Source organism: Cetorhinus maximus, chromosome 14 (assembly GCF_964194155.1).
Source record: "Cetorhinus maximus chromosome 14, sCetMax3.hap1.1, whole genome shotgun sequence".
NCBI classification, from domain to species: Eukaryota; Metazoa; Chordata; class Chondrichthyes; order Lamniformes; family Cetorhinidae; genus Cetorhinus; species Cetorhinus maximus.
Window position 1 is genome coordinate 61,353,879 of NC_135892.1, and position 15,870 is coordinate 61,369,748.

Genomic DNA, 15,870 nt, shown 5'->3' on the forward strand with positions numbered 1-15,870 from the left:
CTTTTGCAATAATTTACAATAATATTATGAGAATCATTATACTTTCACGACAGCCGTTAAAAGCACTTAACCTGAAAATCGAAGAAAGGACGCATGGGCATTGAGTGCGGTGATCTGTCAAAAGAAGTCCTAATGGCTTGGGGATAGAATTCGGGTCCAGCTACTGTAGCTTCAGAAACATTGACTGCTTCTCAAAACTCCATCACTCATAATGCAAGGTAATGAACAATTTACAAATGGAATGACTATACAGTGAAGCTTATAACCTCCACTTCCTCCATCCCAGAGCATTTGAACTTATAAAAATAAAGGGCAGGAAAAGACTGGTAGTTTCATCAACCACATGCCTAGTGCCTGAAGCATCATGACTAGATACTTCTTCTCCTCCCATCACCTTATACTTCCTTACATAGCCATATCACCTCCTAGGAGATGCAAGCAACCAGAAAAAAAATAAGGCTAATAAGAGGGAGAAACTCCATAAAATTCCTCTCAGCACACCTGAGGTGATCGATGCCAGTGCAGAAGCTGACAGTAATTATTTAATTATATTAGAAATGAGTGCAGAAAATGCCAGGAGGATGTAATTGGTTGGATGACATTTGAAGAAGGAAAAGGTATTTTGGATCGACACTCTGAGGATGATTTTCATCTTTGAACATAAATTAATGCTAATTTGGTTTGCATTGCTTTGTGCCTGAATGAACCCCAAGTGATAACCTGATCAGACCGCCTGGATCTGTGGGGACTAGGCATCTACCTTGGGCATCTACCCAGTGGCCCAAATAAATGACTTTGCCTGAAAAGTGCATTTTTCCTTCTTTAGGCACAGTCCTGCTTCTAAAAATCATTTCAGGACTTCCTCTAGATTAGCCAAGTGTTCCTTTTCTGTGAATCCAATTATCAGTACATAATCCAGGTAAATCACAACCTAAGGTAATCCTTATAACAAGGTCTCAATCGTCCTCTGAAAAATGGCACAAGCCGAGGAAACACTGAAAGGCAGCTGTGTATATTGATATAACCCTTTGTGGGTAATTATGGTCACAAATTCTAGGGTGGCAGCATCTAGCTCAAGTTGCTGATATGTGTGACTCTGTCAAGCTTTGTATAGGTTGTCCCTCCTGCTAGTTTGGCATATAGGTCTTCAATCTTGGGAATAGGGTACCTGTCCAGTTTGGCTGCTCTGTTGACCGTTAGTTTATAGTCCCCACAGATCCGGACGGCCTGGTCTGGTTTAAGGACACGGACTACGGGTGCTGCCCACTCTGAGAACTGAACCCCTTTAATGACACCCAGCTTGTCTATCCAGTTCAGCTCAGCGTCAACCTTCTCTTTCAGGGCATATGGCACTGGTCTTGCATTCAAGAAGGGTAGGGTTGCTTCTCAGTCCATGTAAATCTTGGCTTGTAGGCCTTGGATTTTTCCCAGTTCATCCTTGAAGACGGTGTCATTTTTTTTAGCAGCTCTGGTAGTCCCCCTATTCGCAACTGGAAGATTTTGGATCAGTTTAATTTAATCTCTTTCAACCAATCATGACCTAGAAGGCTTGGCCCTTCTCCTTCTACCACCATCACAGGTAGCTGTGCCGATTGGTGCCTATAATGAACAGTTACTCTGGCGATACCTTTTAACTGGATTTCTTCCCCTGTTTACACTTTTAACTCAGCAGATGTTTGTTCCAAATTTAATTGTTGATCACCTTTATTTAAATATCTGAAAGTGTGTTCTCCTATTACAGTGGTATAAGCACCCGTGTCTACTTCCATTTTTAAGGCTTTACCATTCGCTTGCAATGTGACAATAATTGGCTTTGTCTTCCCAACTTTCAGGCTGAATAATGTATAAATGTCAGAATTGGTTGTTTCTGGCTCTTCTACACTGTATACTTCATTGGATTTTGATTGTTGCCTGGAAGCCTGTTTAAATCTCGCTTTGCATTATTCCAATATTTGTCCACTCCTATGACAAAAATAACACTCTACCTTTTTAAATTGCCAATCGTTAGGAGTATGATTGTTTCCGCATCAATAAAAATTAGTTTTCAACTTTGCTGCTAAGCTGTTTCCTCTAAATTTTCATTCAGCGGGGGCTATTTCCAGCTTCACGGCGGAGTCCTGGCTTTTCGTACCACTTTTGGCTGACTGTTCCCACCCAACTAGGAAAACGGCGCCATTTTGCACCCCTTGAATCACTTGTGAATCCCATACATTGTTTTTCATCTCAAGCGTTATTTCTAACGGTTTCTTAAAATCAAGATTCACTTCAGCCAGCAATCTTCGCTAATATCATCCTCTTGCATGACACACACCAAACGATCCCTGAGCACATCATTCAGGATTTCACCAAAATCACAATATTCCATTAGTTGTTTTAATTTTGCCACAAAGGTAGCAATGGTCTCTCCCAGGGCTCTATTCTGTGAATTGAACCTGAACCTCTGCATTGTGGCTGAGGGCTTGGGTTGAAAATGTCACTTAATGAGGTTTACTAATTCACTGAATGTCTTCGAATGAGGGGCACTGGGGGCCGTCAAGCTTCAAATTAAACTGCAGGATTTGTTCCAACAAATACTCAGGAGAATCGCTCTCCTCTTTTCCTTCCCGTGATTTTGTTGGCTCGAAAGTAGAACACAAGGCATTCTATATATTGAGACCAGTTGTCTGTGGCTGGCTCAAAGGGATCGATTCTGCCAAAATGCGACATCTCGGATGAGTATACCTTCGTTTCTTTTTGATTATCTTAGATACTCACAATCACTAGGCAAGGGACAACACCGGATCTGATTTATCCTCATCGCCAGTTTGTTATAGAGTTGATTTTCCAGGCAACTTTTCTCAGTGGACACATTTAACTTTATTTACAAGACAGCAGCAGCAACAGCTACATGCGTGCATCAAACTCTATAACTAAAATGAACACTCTCCTAGAGGTTGCCCCTGCTGCTAACTCATTGGTTTACACAGATCATGGGCTGTCATCAAGCTATTAATGCATATGATATTTTGGAAAATATTTTTATTTTAAAATAGAGATTTAGTCTGTGGGTGTGTTTTACTTGGATTAAAGTCAGATAGTCTGGTTGCTTTGATGTCTATTAGTTTGAGATGTAAACAGAGAGGTAGAGTGTATTTGCATTTTTTGAATAGAGCATTCAAGAAGTGGGGTGAAAACTTGATGCCTTTCTAGCAGCTACCAAGCAATATGTTTATATTACAAATAAAATTGGAACAATGAATGGGGCTTCGTTGTAAAACGGTAAAGTTCAAAGAGACTGGTGAGACAATGAGAATTTGAATTCAATCAGTGGTGGTAGGTGTCACTTCAGCAGTTTTTGGGTGTGCAGAGCAGAGGGAATAGAAGATCAAAAGGCAGCTGAAAGCCTCCAACTGGCTCCACAGGTTTTGAATTCTTAAGGTGTAAATGCTTTGCCTGGTGCTTGGTTAAGTCTATGGGTTGCTGTTGCCTTAATGGAGATTAGTTTGGGAATTTGTTAAAAGTTATGATACTAGTAATTTGTAGCCATGTGTATATATTTTTACCCTGTGTAAATTAATAAAGTGTTTCAATTAGGTTAATGTAAAACCTCAAGAACTGATGGTCTGATTCCTAAATTTAGAGTCGCATCTCAAATATAACACTTAAAATTATAGGCTATGACAGTTGTTTAAAGTTTCCCTCTGGGATTTTTAAATAGCTCAGCTTTACCAACCGCATCAGTCATAACATGGGCAGAATTTTGCCCTTGGCAGACGGGAATGGACAGCGATTTCATACAGGAAGGCCAATTAAGGCCCGCCCAGCATGAAAGGCAGCTGGGGAAGCCCCAAGAAGGGGCGGGTGATGGTGGGGCGAGGGCATGATGTCCCCCAAGTCCAATGACTATCCAGCGGCCGATTCAAAAGTGGCCCAGGCAGCCCTTGGAAGGCTGCCATGGAAGGATGCGGAAATCTCAATGGATTCCAATGCGGTTGGACACGCAGGTGGGAGGGGAGTCAGCGGGGCAGTTGACCCTGCGTTTCTCTGATCAGTGTCTCACAGCCCTCCTGGAGGAGGTGGCAGCCAGGAGAGAAACCTTTGTCCCCAGAGATGGGAGGAGGAGGCCCCCGTACCTTACCAAGGAGGCCTGGGAGGAGGTGGCATCCAGGGTCAGCAGCCACGACGAGGTGAGGCGCACATGGGTGCAGTGCCGGAAGCACTTCAACAACCTGCTGTGATCAGGAAGGATGAGTACCGTGTTGGCATGGGTCAGTGTGCAGAACAGTTAAGGGATGGCCATCCCTCCGTGAGCCACAGGGGTGCAAGAGTGTGACTGGCAACAGTCAATGACACTGGAGCTGGCCAAGGGGGTGAGTCCTGGCTGTTTGGACTAAGCGCCTTGTGGCTCGAGGGCCACGAATCAGCTGAACCCTGGGAGTTGTTGCTCAGGTAGGGTTGGCCAGGCTGCAATGGCGCTGCTGGCATGAGTAGACTAATCCATGCTCCTGTATCCTTTCAGGGGAAGACATCCCACAACAATATTGAGAGGTCGCAGACTGGCAAGGGACCCCCAAAACTCCTCATCCTCACCCCCTATGAGCAGGAGGCCCTGGGGCATGAGAGGCGGCATGCACCTCGATCAATGGTGAGATTGGGGTGCCAGATGAAAGTAAGAGTGCAGTGCACTGAGGTGAGAATGTCAGTTATAGCAACCAGTCTACAGTAGTCTCTATATTGATGTGAGCCTCGAACCTGGAGTCCCCATTGATAATCAAAAGACGATGGCACCATGATTCAGGTCTCCATTATCTCACCGGGGTGCCTGGCATGCACAGTGACAGTGCAATGATTTAAACTAATGACATGTTCTTTTCCCTTTTGGGTTCACCAGCAGGTGGTCGCAATGAGGACCCTAAAGGCCTACCCCCAACCCCGGGGGACCACCATGCTCAGCACGCACCGGCGTCACACCCTCTCTGTCAAGCAGGCACCAGTGCACATACCAGCACGTCAGTGGGCATAAGATCGCTGTCTAGTATCACGGTGCACATTGGGGAGGGCACTTCACAATCGCTTGAGCTGCAGATGGAGACAGAGAGTGCCCAGGGCACCGGCAGTTGGAGGGCCGCTGGAGATCAGGACAATGCTCAGTCGAAGGCTGATGATGAACCTCTGGAGTCGCCCATTAGGCAGCAGATGCTGGACGTCCAGCGAGGTGTGTGGGAGGATCTGGCAGAAATACATAAGGGAATGCGTGCCATGGTCTCCGTTTGGGAGGAGTCCCTACACAGCATAATTACTGTGTTCGCCCTCGTGGCCAAGCCTCCTCCATGGAGAGAGTGGCGACTCTCATGGAGAGGCTACTCCAGGGACACAATCAGGGGTCCCTGGAAATGCACTCGGACCTGCAAGCCCACACACTGGCAATGACCTCAGCTGGTCAGTGTCGTGAGGGAGGTGGATTGGGCAACCAATATCCCACCTAGGTACCTGTTCATCAATGGTGAGCAGGGTGGTCCAAAGTGACCTCACATTGGCGCATAAGCTGCCTGTCATCTTTGCGGGCTCCCCTCAGGGTGCTCTGGATGATGGCAGCAGATCCTCTGCCCCTCTGCCAGTGATTGTGGCATCTGATGAGGCTGCGATGACTGGGGAGATGCCAGCTGTGGCACTGGCCATTCCCTCCCAGACGGTGCCAGCACAGGCTCCACTGGCCAGAGGACGACCACCAAGGTCATCGAGGCCAACAGGACAGCAGAGTGAGCAGGCTGTCTCCAATGCCGGTGCCAGCGAGGTGGGAGCACCTAGACATAGCACCCGCAAGCCTAAAGGTAAAGCACCTTAAGCACAACACGGGCTTATCACAGGTGATATTTTGTTCTCCCATTTTGCTTTAACTTTTTTAATAGTGTGATAAACAACGCTGGTTAATGTTTATTTCAGCTATGTTTCACATGAACAATTAAATGAGATTTTATTTTGTGCTATTGGCCTCTGTATGTTTCATTTGTTCTGTGGGTGCAGGACAGGCCATTATGTCATGGTGAACATGTGTCTCCTGAAACTTAATTGCACAGGCACAGAGTGTATGTTGTTGGCCAAGGAAATGTTCCTCTGTGGGATCAAGTATGGAGGCTGCAGCCCTGGCATGTGGTGTTGGTTCGTATTTGATTGTCTAGCTGAAGGAGCATTGGATCAAAGCGTCCTGGTGTCCCTCCCTCCCTTGAGGTTACCCAGGTCAGCGTCACGCCCTCAGTGTTCTCCTCACCGTGCTCGTCCTTGGACTCACTACTGAACATATCATCTGTTCTCTGTGCAGCTGCGTCAACATCCTCTTCATCCACTGGGTCCCCTCTTGCCAAGTGCCAGATTGTGGAGAGTGCAGCATGCAACAACCATCAGTGACACCCGCTCTAGGGGTATTGCAGTGCGCCCCCTGAATGGTCCAGGCATTGGAAATGCATCTTGAGAAGGCATATGGTTCTCTCTACCACGGCCCTTGTGGAGGCATCACTCCTGTTATACCACTGCTTGGCCTCTGTTCTTGGATGGCGGAGAGGCATCATGAGCCATCTTTTCAGAGGGTAGCCCTTGTCACCCAGCAGCCATCCATCCAGCCGGGCTGGAGCACTGAAGAGCCTCGACACCTGGGAAAGTCTCAGGATGTGAGTGTCATGGGAGCTGCCAGGGTACCTTGCACAGACTTGCAGAATCTGCATCCTATGGTCACACACTATCTGCACGTTCATGGAGTGGAAGCCCTCCCTGTCGACGAAGGCACCGGGCTCACCCGCTAGCGCCTTGATGGCCACATGTGTGCAGTTGATGGCACCCTGGACATGGGGGAACCCAGCAATTGCTGCAAAGCCTCTGGCTCACTCTGCCTGGCTGGCCTCGTCCATACGGTAGTGAATGTAATTCAATGCACTCCCGAACAGATCTTCTGTCACCAGTTTGACACAGCTGTGGACAGATGATTGGGACACTCCACACAGATCCCTGACTGAGCCCTGGAAAGACCCGAAGGCATAGAAGTTGACTTTCAGAGCCACTGGCATGGTGTGTCTACCCACACAGGCAAGATGACCTCAGGCCCAATCATCTGACAAATGGAGGTCATTGCCTCCCTTGAGAGATGGAGCCTCCTTCAGCATTGCGCCTCGGACATATTGAGGTAGCTGCATCGCCACCTGCAAACCTTGGTAGCGGCATAGTGCCGTCTTCTATGGCCCCTTCTACCTTGGCCTTCCTGCTGGTCCTGTGCTTTTTTGTACCTGCGCTCCTCCTCCCACAGGTCGCTCCTCTGGAAGTGACATTGGGACACCTGGCCTCCCCTCCCTTCTGTCCCTCTCTTCCTCCTCAGAGGAGATGCCACCAGCAGAGACCACAATCCCCATTACCAGGGTTATGGAAGGCTGTCTGATACCTGGAAGGGCTCGCACAGTCAGAATCCTCCGGGGGCCTGGAAGACAACAATGAGTCCTGAAATGAAGCCTAGAAATGATAAGAATGCAGCTCTGAACTGAGATGAAGCTGCCCAATTCACATAAGCAACCAGCAGCACATGATCTCCGAAACTCCTCACTACTCACATTGACAATGCTGCTGACCCTTCTTATCCCACCTGTGGTGAGCTTTTGCAAATTGTGGCCTGCCCACCTGACCATTTTGACCGTGCAATGGCCGAAAATTCTCATGGGCTACGTAAATTCAGAGTCATTTGGTGTGCCAAGGGCCTTAACTAGCCTCTTAATTAATGGCAGGTGCACCCCCGTCTCCCTGGCGTGCCTGCCAAGCGAAATATCCTGAGGGTGTGCAGTGACATTGGCACGCTCAGCCAATGTCAACGCATATTATTTCACGCTCAAGCGGGTCAGGCACATGCGCTGACCATCTGGCCCCTCGAGCCTGCTCCACCATTCAATAAGATCATGGCTGATCCTCTTGTGTTTCGATTTCCACATTCTCATCTGACTGCAATAACCTTTGATTCCCTTGCCTATCAAGAATCTATCTACCTCTGCCTTAAAAATATTCAATGACCCCTCCTCCACCACCTTCTCAGGCAGAGAATTTCAAAGTCGCACAACCCTCTGAGAGAAAACATTTCTCCTCATCTCTGTCCTATAAGGGCGACCGCTAATTTTAAAACAGTGCCCCCTGGTTTTGGACTCACCCACAAGAGCAAACATCCTTTCAATGTCCACCATTGTCAATGCCGTTCAGTATCATGTATACTTCAATAAAATCACCCTTCATTCTTCTAAATTCCAGTGGAAACAAGCCCAGTCTGCCCAACCTTTCCTCATAAGACAACCCACTCATTCCAGGTATCAAACTAGTAAACCTCCTTTGAACCGCCTCCAATGCTTTACATCCTTTCTTAAATAAAGAGACCAAAACTGCACACAGTGTTTGAGGTGCAGTCTCACCAATACCCTGTATAAATGAAGCATAACATCCTTACTTTTATGTTCAATCCCTCTCGTAATAAAGGGCAACATTCCATTAGTCTTCTTAATTACTTGCTGTACCTGCAGACTAACTTTTCGTGACTCATATACTAGAACTTCTAGATCCCTCTGCACCTCAGAATTATACAGCCGTTCTCCATTTAAGTAATACTCTGCTTTTTAGTCTTTCCTGCCAAAGTGAACAACTTCACATTTTCCCACATTAAACTCCAGTTGCCAGATCTTTGCCCACTCACTCAACCTAACTATATCCATCTGCAACCTCCTCATGTCCTCTTCACAACATACTTTCCTACCTATCTTTGTGTCATCTGCAAACCTAGCTACTATGTCTTCATTCCCCTCATCTAAGTCATTGATGTAAATTGTAAGAAGTTGAGGTACCAGTACAGACCAATGTGGGACGTCACTCGTCACATCCTGCCAATCAGAAAAAGACTCATTTAGCACACTCTCTGCTTTCTGCCAGCCAGCCAATCTTCTATCTGTGCTAACATATTACCCTCTACACCATGCACTTTTATTTTCCATAGTATTCTTTGATGTGGCACCTTATCAAATGCCTTCTGGAAATTCAAATACAGTACGTCTACAGGCTCCCCTTTATCCACCACGCATGTTACTCCTTCAAGAGCTTCAGTAAATTGGTTAAACATGATTTTCCTTTCACAAAACCATGCTGACTCTTCCCAATTGCCTTGAGCTCTTCCAAATGGCAAACACTAACTCCCTTAATGATTGGTTCTAATAACTTCCCCACGACAGATGTCATGATAACAGGCCTATAATTTCCTGGTTTCTGCCTCCCTCCATTCTTGAATATAGGGATTATATCTGCTCCCTTCAACCTGATGGAACCTTTCCAGAATATAGTGATTTTGGAAGGTTAACACCAGTGCATCGACTACCTCATTGGCCACCTCCTTTAAGACCTAGGATGTAGTCCTTTGGGACGTGGAGACTTGCCAATTTGCAGCTCCATCAATTTCCTCAGTACCATTTCCCTCATGATTTCAATTTCACCAAGTCCCTTTCTCCCATTCACCTCCTTATTTGCAGCTATTACTGAAATGGTTTTTGTGTCCTCTATTGTGAACACAAAAGCAAAACATACGTTCATTTGACCACCATTTTCTTATTATCTATTATTAACTCCCCACTGCCATTCTCTAGAGGACCAACACTCACTTTACTTACTCTTTTCCTTTTTAAATGCCTGTAGAAATTCTTGCTATCCACTGTGGCATTTCTAGCTATCTTCCTCTCATACTCTGATTTCTTTCTCCTGGTTAAGCTTTTAGTAATTCTCAGCTGTCCTTTATATTCTGTCCAATCATCTATCCTGCCACTCATCTTTGCGGAGTTGTATGCTTTCTCCTTATGTTTGATGCTTTCCTTAACTTCTTTATTTAACCACGGATGGTGGGTCCTCCCCTTGGAATTTTTCCTTATAGTAGGAATGTACTTATTCTGAATATTCTGAAATATCCCCTTAAATGTCTGCCACTGCTTCCCTATTGATCTATCCTCTAATCTAGTTTCCCAGTTCAGTTCAGCTAGCTCGGCTTTCATCCCCACATAGTTGCCCTTATTTAGGTTTAAGATACTAGTTTTAGACCCACTCTTCTGCCTTTCAAACTGGATGTAAAATTCAATCATATTGTGGTCGCTGCTACCTAGGGGTGCCTTTACCCTGAGGTCATTAATTAATTCTGTCATGTTACACAATACCAAATCTAATATAACCTGCTCTCTGGTTGGTTCCAGAACATGCTGCTCTAAGAAGCTACTTCAAAAGCATTCTAAGAACTCCTCATCCAGGCTACTGCTGTCAATCTGATTTTTCCAGTTTATGTGTGGATTAAAATCACCCATGATTATTGCCATCCCTTTATCACAAGCACACAATATTTTCTCTTGAATACTTTGTCCTACACTGTGGCTAGTGTTCGGGGGCCTGTAGACAACTCCCACTAATGACTTTTTTCCCCTACTGTTCCTCATCTCCACCCAAACTGATTCTACCTCCTGATCTCCTGAACCAAGGTCATCTCTAACTATTGAACCAATGCCCTCTTTGATTAACAGTGCTATCCCTCCACTTTTACCTAGCTTCCTATTCTTCCTATTCTTCTACTTGCTTCACCTGGAAGCTTCTGATACTTGGCCCAGGCCCTACTGGAAAATAAAATGGGTTCTTAAACTGACAGGAACCTGAGCAAACTGGTTTCTGTCAGATTTTTTCAACCACTACTGTGCTAGTCGCACTCATCATTGAGGTGCTGGAGAGACAATAATCATCCCACATTTTTGAGAACTATGAGGGGTATCGAAGTGAAAAGTTACTTGACTGTTATTTTCTTTGCATCTGGTAATGGGGTTAGGGTTGCTTACCCTCCAGGATTGGCCTGGAGTCCCCAGGAACTGAAGATCAATCTCTAGGGTACTGCTGTGTGCAATCCTGGAGAAAAAAATCATCAGGACATTAAAAAAGATAGTTTTTCTTTAATTTTCTTTGAACATTTTCTGTTTACCAGAAAAAAAAAGCTGTTTAGCTGACAGTCAAGTATCACCCAATTGGGTAATGAGTCTTCTTGCTTACTAATTGGTGTAGGAAGGCAGCACATGACAAAGGTGGATGTATTCTTCGATGAATGGCTGAAGTTTGGTGGAAAGCAATGTGATGAAACCCCCAGGAATACATTTAACCAAAGTTGGTAACCCTAAATGGAGCTATTGTGCATTTTCAACCTTCCAGCTTTTATTGCAGATGGCCAACATTTGCAGTTACTTTTCTGTCAGTGCATTATTGAACTTCCTGTATATGGCTCAGTACTTTTTTCCAGTCCTGCTGAGACAATAATACATGGTTTAATTCTCATTGTTTTGAAAAATTCCAGATCTGTTACATGGGGTTACTTTTGCACCCCCAAGAATGGGATGGCAGGCAGGGGATATAAATTTGGGCATCAAGGCACTGGCGGCATCCCTCACCACCTCTCCTCCCCTGCCCGCCTCCAAGGGTTTTCTCCCTGTGGCTGGGGGAGGCCCATGCCAAATATCGAGGTTGCCGAGTTAAAGTTGGCAGCCTCGTGGATTTGGCCACCCTGTGCTTATTGGAGGAGCTTCCCAAGGTATTCCCCCACAAATTTCCTCATCCCTCCCTGCCCTATGGATCCCAGTCTCCCACCCACCTAGCAAAGACCTGCCAGGCTGGCCCTGGCAAGATTCCAGAGTTGCCTTATTCCGGGCTCCTGGCTCCTTTCTTCAGGGGACTCACTGTAGTCCCAGCAGCAGCCATCACTTCTGGTGGCACTGCTGGGACAAGAGATGGTCAGCATCTATCAGAGGCAGGACTTCCTTTCCGATGAGGGTGGAAGTCCTGCCCCGATCCAATTAAAGACTCAACAGTCATTAAATGAATGTGGGGTGAGCTTGTTAAACCCAGTCTGGCTTGCCCCCCGACTTTTATGCTAGTGTGAAGTGGTGGGGGTGGGCACTCTGGCTCCCCACATAAAATCCAGCTCCATGGTTCAGCGTATTGTTGATAACAAGCTGCTTGACAAGGTCAATTAAAAGCACTCCTGAAATTGATATTTCAATATGAGCATCTGTATTTTTACAGGCCAAAACTAAGATGGTTGCACTGCAGGCCTGAGATAATTTGAGTACTTCAAAACAAATGTGTCCCAATTAGAACCTAAAACTCTAAAGGCACACACACACTGTACCAGAGAGTTAGGCAACTTTTGCAGGTCTGAGCTCCTTAAATGCACAGTTTACCAACTGGCTCAGTCGCATTATCACTGTTCCATTTTAATTGGGTCCTCAATTCTGCATTGTTTTAACATATCTGAACTCACAGAAGGCATTAGTTGTTGGGCCTGCCTGGACAAAAACAATAAGAATACAAAGAGCAATGGGAAACATTTGCAATCTTTGCCCACAGTGGGTGCAAGAGCATCTGTGGCACCCACTAAATGACATAGAAGAGAGTCATAAACCCCACACGATTTACCCTTATAAGTGCAATGCAGAAATTACCACCCCACATACTTTAGAGGGTCAGTTAAAAGGGTCCATGCTGGAAGATCCACAGAGCACAATTGTGCACAGCAATACTGAAGCACCAGAAAGCATTTGCCACAGTTGCGCTCATTTTCTAACCCTGATGTAGAGGGCACATATGAAGTCATCCAGGACCCAGCCTATAAAAAAAGAACAATGGCTTGCACCACCAGCATAGTTCAATCCATTGGACTACCTGCCAGAGAGGTTACACACAATGTCAAACACTATGGATGAGTAAGATGACCAAACATGTACAGTGTCACTGCACAGAATGTCAAATTAATGCAGTTGAACCACCGGGTGTGTGATCACCTCAATGCGCACTGCAACTGGGCCCTTGGTTAGGGAGCCTCTGCTATCAGCTACAGCAGCTTTAATGGAAGGGTTAGAATGGAAGGCCATTCAGGATCTGGGTTCCAACGTATCACTTAGCTTTCTAAGCACGAATAGTGGCTTCCAAACCATCACATCATTCCTGTACTCAGTTCTCATGCACTACAGTGGGAGTGCAGGAGTGATTGTGTGCATCTTCATAAAACTGGCAATAGTGCAATGGATATGGCACTTGTTCTCTTTCAAGGTGGCAGCACTCTTGCACCCTTGCCAGTCCCACAACCAGTGTCCTTGTTGGTACCAGAAAACCAGTTAAATGAGACTACCTGAGCTGTAGACTGGATGTTGTAGTCTACAGCTGGCCACTCTCAGGCCAGAGCTCATCATCATTGGCCACCAGGGCCACCTCAAGTGCCCTCAGCAGTCTTCAAGCCTCCCACATTGTAACCACTGTCATAGCACCTTATAGGAGCATTAAAGCAGGGAACAGAATACCTAAGCCAGGCACTAGGAGTTTGCACAAGGGTGACCTTTAACTTTGGAATTTGTTTCATAGCAATTTAAAATCAGTTTTTAATCAAATTTTTATTGAGCAGAGTTTCATTGAGTTGGTGTTTATTTACCATGTCTAGTGAAGGGATAGATAGATTGAACATGGGACAAAAGAAATGGGTATGATAATAGAAGGGATTGTTGGTGCTGAGGTTAATCAAAGTGTACATCAACAATGGTCCACTGGCATAGCGATATAGCAGCTGGCAGCCCAGAATGAAAAAACAGTAAAAACTTAGAAATAAGAATACTGGCCCAAACTGGTCTTGTACACCTTAAAATGGAACACCAGTAAAAACTGGGAAATAAGAATACTGGCCCAAACTGTTTTTCCTCCTGGGAGGACCGGTGGCCATTGCTGTTCCACAACATTGTGCTGCTCTTCCTGTTCTAGCACATTACAGCCTCCTCCCCAGGTGGCTCTGAGGGTTGCCTTCTTTTCAGGGCCAAGTCATGGAGCATACAGCAAATTACAATGAATATGGAGACTCTCTAAGGACTTTAGTGCAGGATACATCCGGACTAATTAAGGCATTGGAACCTCTGTGTTAGGATGCCGATGGCTTCTCATTCAGAGCTCTGGTGGAGGCACGGTTCTGATTTGTAGTGCTTCTTTGCATCAGAAACCATGGGCAGAATTTTCTGTGCCTGTTGGCGGCAGGCATGCTCAACGGCGTGAGTGGACAACATGGCGAGAAGGCCAAAAATCGATTTCACAACGTTGTGAAACCAGTTTACAATCGTCCGCTGTGTCGTCAATGGCGAGCCACGTTTCCCGCTGTCGGACGTCGGGAACTTCATTGTAATACATCTACATATCATTGTAATCCCAGCTTGCTGGAATCATCCCCTCCTAAGCTGGATCATCCGAGCATGTCGGCGTGATTGCACACAGATATGTTTCACAACTGTACAGAGGCAACGTGCACCTGGAGAGCTGCACTTCGCTTGGGACTTCAAGGTTTGTTTGCCTACCTTGCTTCGGTCAGCACTCGCAGTCATCAGCGCCAGGCTTCACAGACAGGAACACATCACCTTTAGGGGTGCTCACGGGCAGGGGTCTAGACCAGCCATAAGGTGAGGCTGGCTTTTCAACGGCTGCAGGACAAGGTCTTGCTTGGGGAAGGGGGAGAAGTGGCCTCAGGCAAGGGGAGAGGCTGTAGGGTGAGGGCTGTACTGGGGAAGTGGGGTATCCCAGGGTGTGTGTGGGGACACAAGTTGATCTGTGCAAATGGCCCCAAGATGTTGAGGGCTGAGGAGGCAGTCTCCAGAGAAGATGAGGCCAGATGGAGATGTGAGGATGTGTGTGAGAGAGTGAGTGGTGATGTCCATTGAGCAGGCAGTGAGTGAGACACCAGTGAAGCTGTGATGGCCTTGTGAATGTGTGAGTTTAGAGTGATGAGATGGTTGCCTTAACCTGGCGGTACGGATGAGATCATTCATTCTCTTTCTGTATTGGATGGCCAACCTCTTCTGTACAGCATTGGCACTGATCACCACTGCCATCGCCTACCAAGCCGGAGTGGTGAGATTGCTGGACCTCCTGCAACCAGAGCAGGGGTGGAGGGCATCACAGCAGGCCCCCATGTTGTCCAGAAGACAATCCAGTGACGTGTCACTGAATCTGAGGGCTGCAGTCTTCTTGCCTTTTGGGGCCATGCCTTCTGTGCAGCAGCCCTGGGCTGGAAGCACCGAGAGGTGTGTGCGCATGGCTGCACTTCAAATATGGCGCCCGACATGAGGAAGTGTCAAAGTGATGGCGTAATGGGCAAATGTGAGCCCGCCCGCCATCAAAACGGTGCGTTTCCCGGGAATGCATGATTAATGAGTCAGGATTGGGAAGAAACAATGTGAAAAGCTGCCATTATGGCCGAAGGGTAAGACATTCTTTTTCCAGCCTGCTACCGCGCTTAGTGCAAACCTGGGACGATTCCACCCCACATGTTCAGGGGTCCTCCCTTGTCCCCCAAGCAGCGATTCTAAAACTCAATGGCCTGGGTGGAAGAGAGCGAATTGAAGATTGTTGCAAGATAAAGGTATCATGACAACGGCCAGAAAATTGGGCAGAGATCTGCAGATGCTGCAGGTGTGCATGTTGTCTGCTTTCACACATGAGCTCCATGTTCAGCAAATCAGACCCCTTCTCCTGTTCATGTATAGTAAAGGGTCTTGATATGGGGCACACAAGGCCATATAGGTGCAGTCAGTTATGCACAACACCAGAGTGAAGCCTGAGCATCTGCTGAAGCTCAGACCTATGCCTTCTTCCTTTGCTGGCTCCATAAAGAAAGAGATCTTATTGGGAATTTACAATGCATTCCTGATCCTGTGCCTGCTTGATGCAAGGATACACTGTAAATTACTAACGCTTATCTGATGTTCCAGTCTTGAATGAAGCTGAAGAGCAGAATTCAGGGCCAGTCACCTCAATTTGGAAAGGAAAATCAAGGAGGCTGTGTAA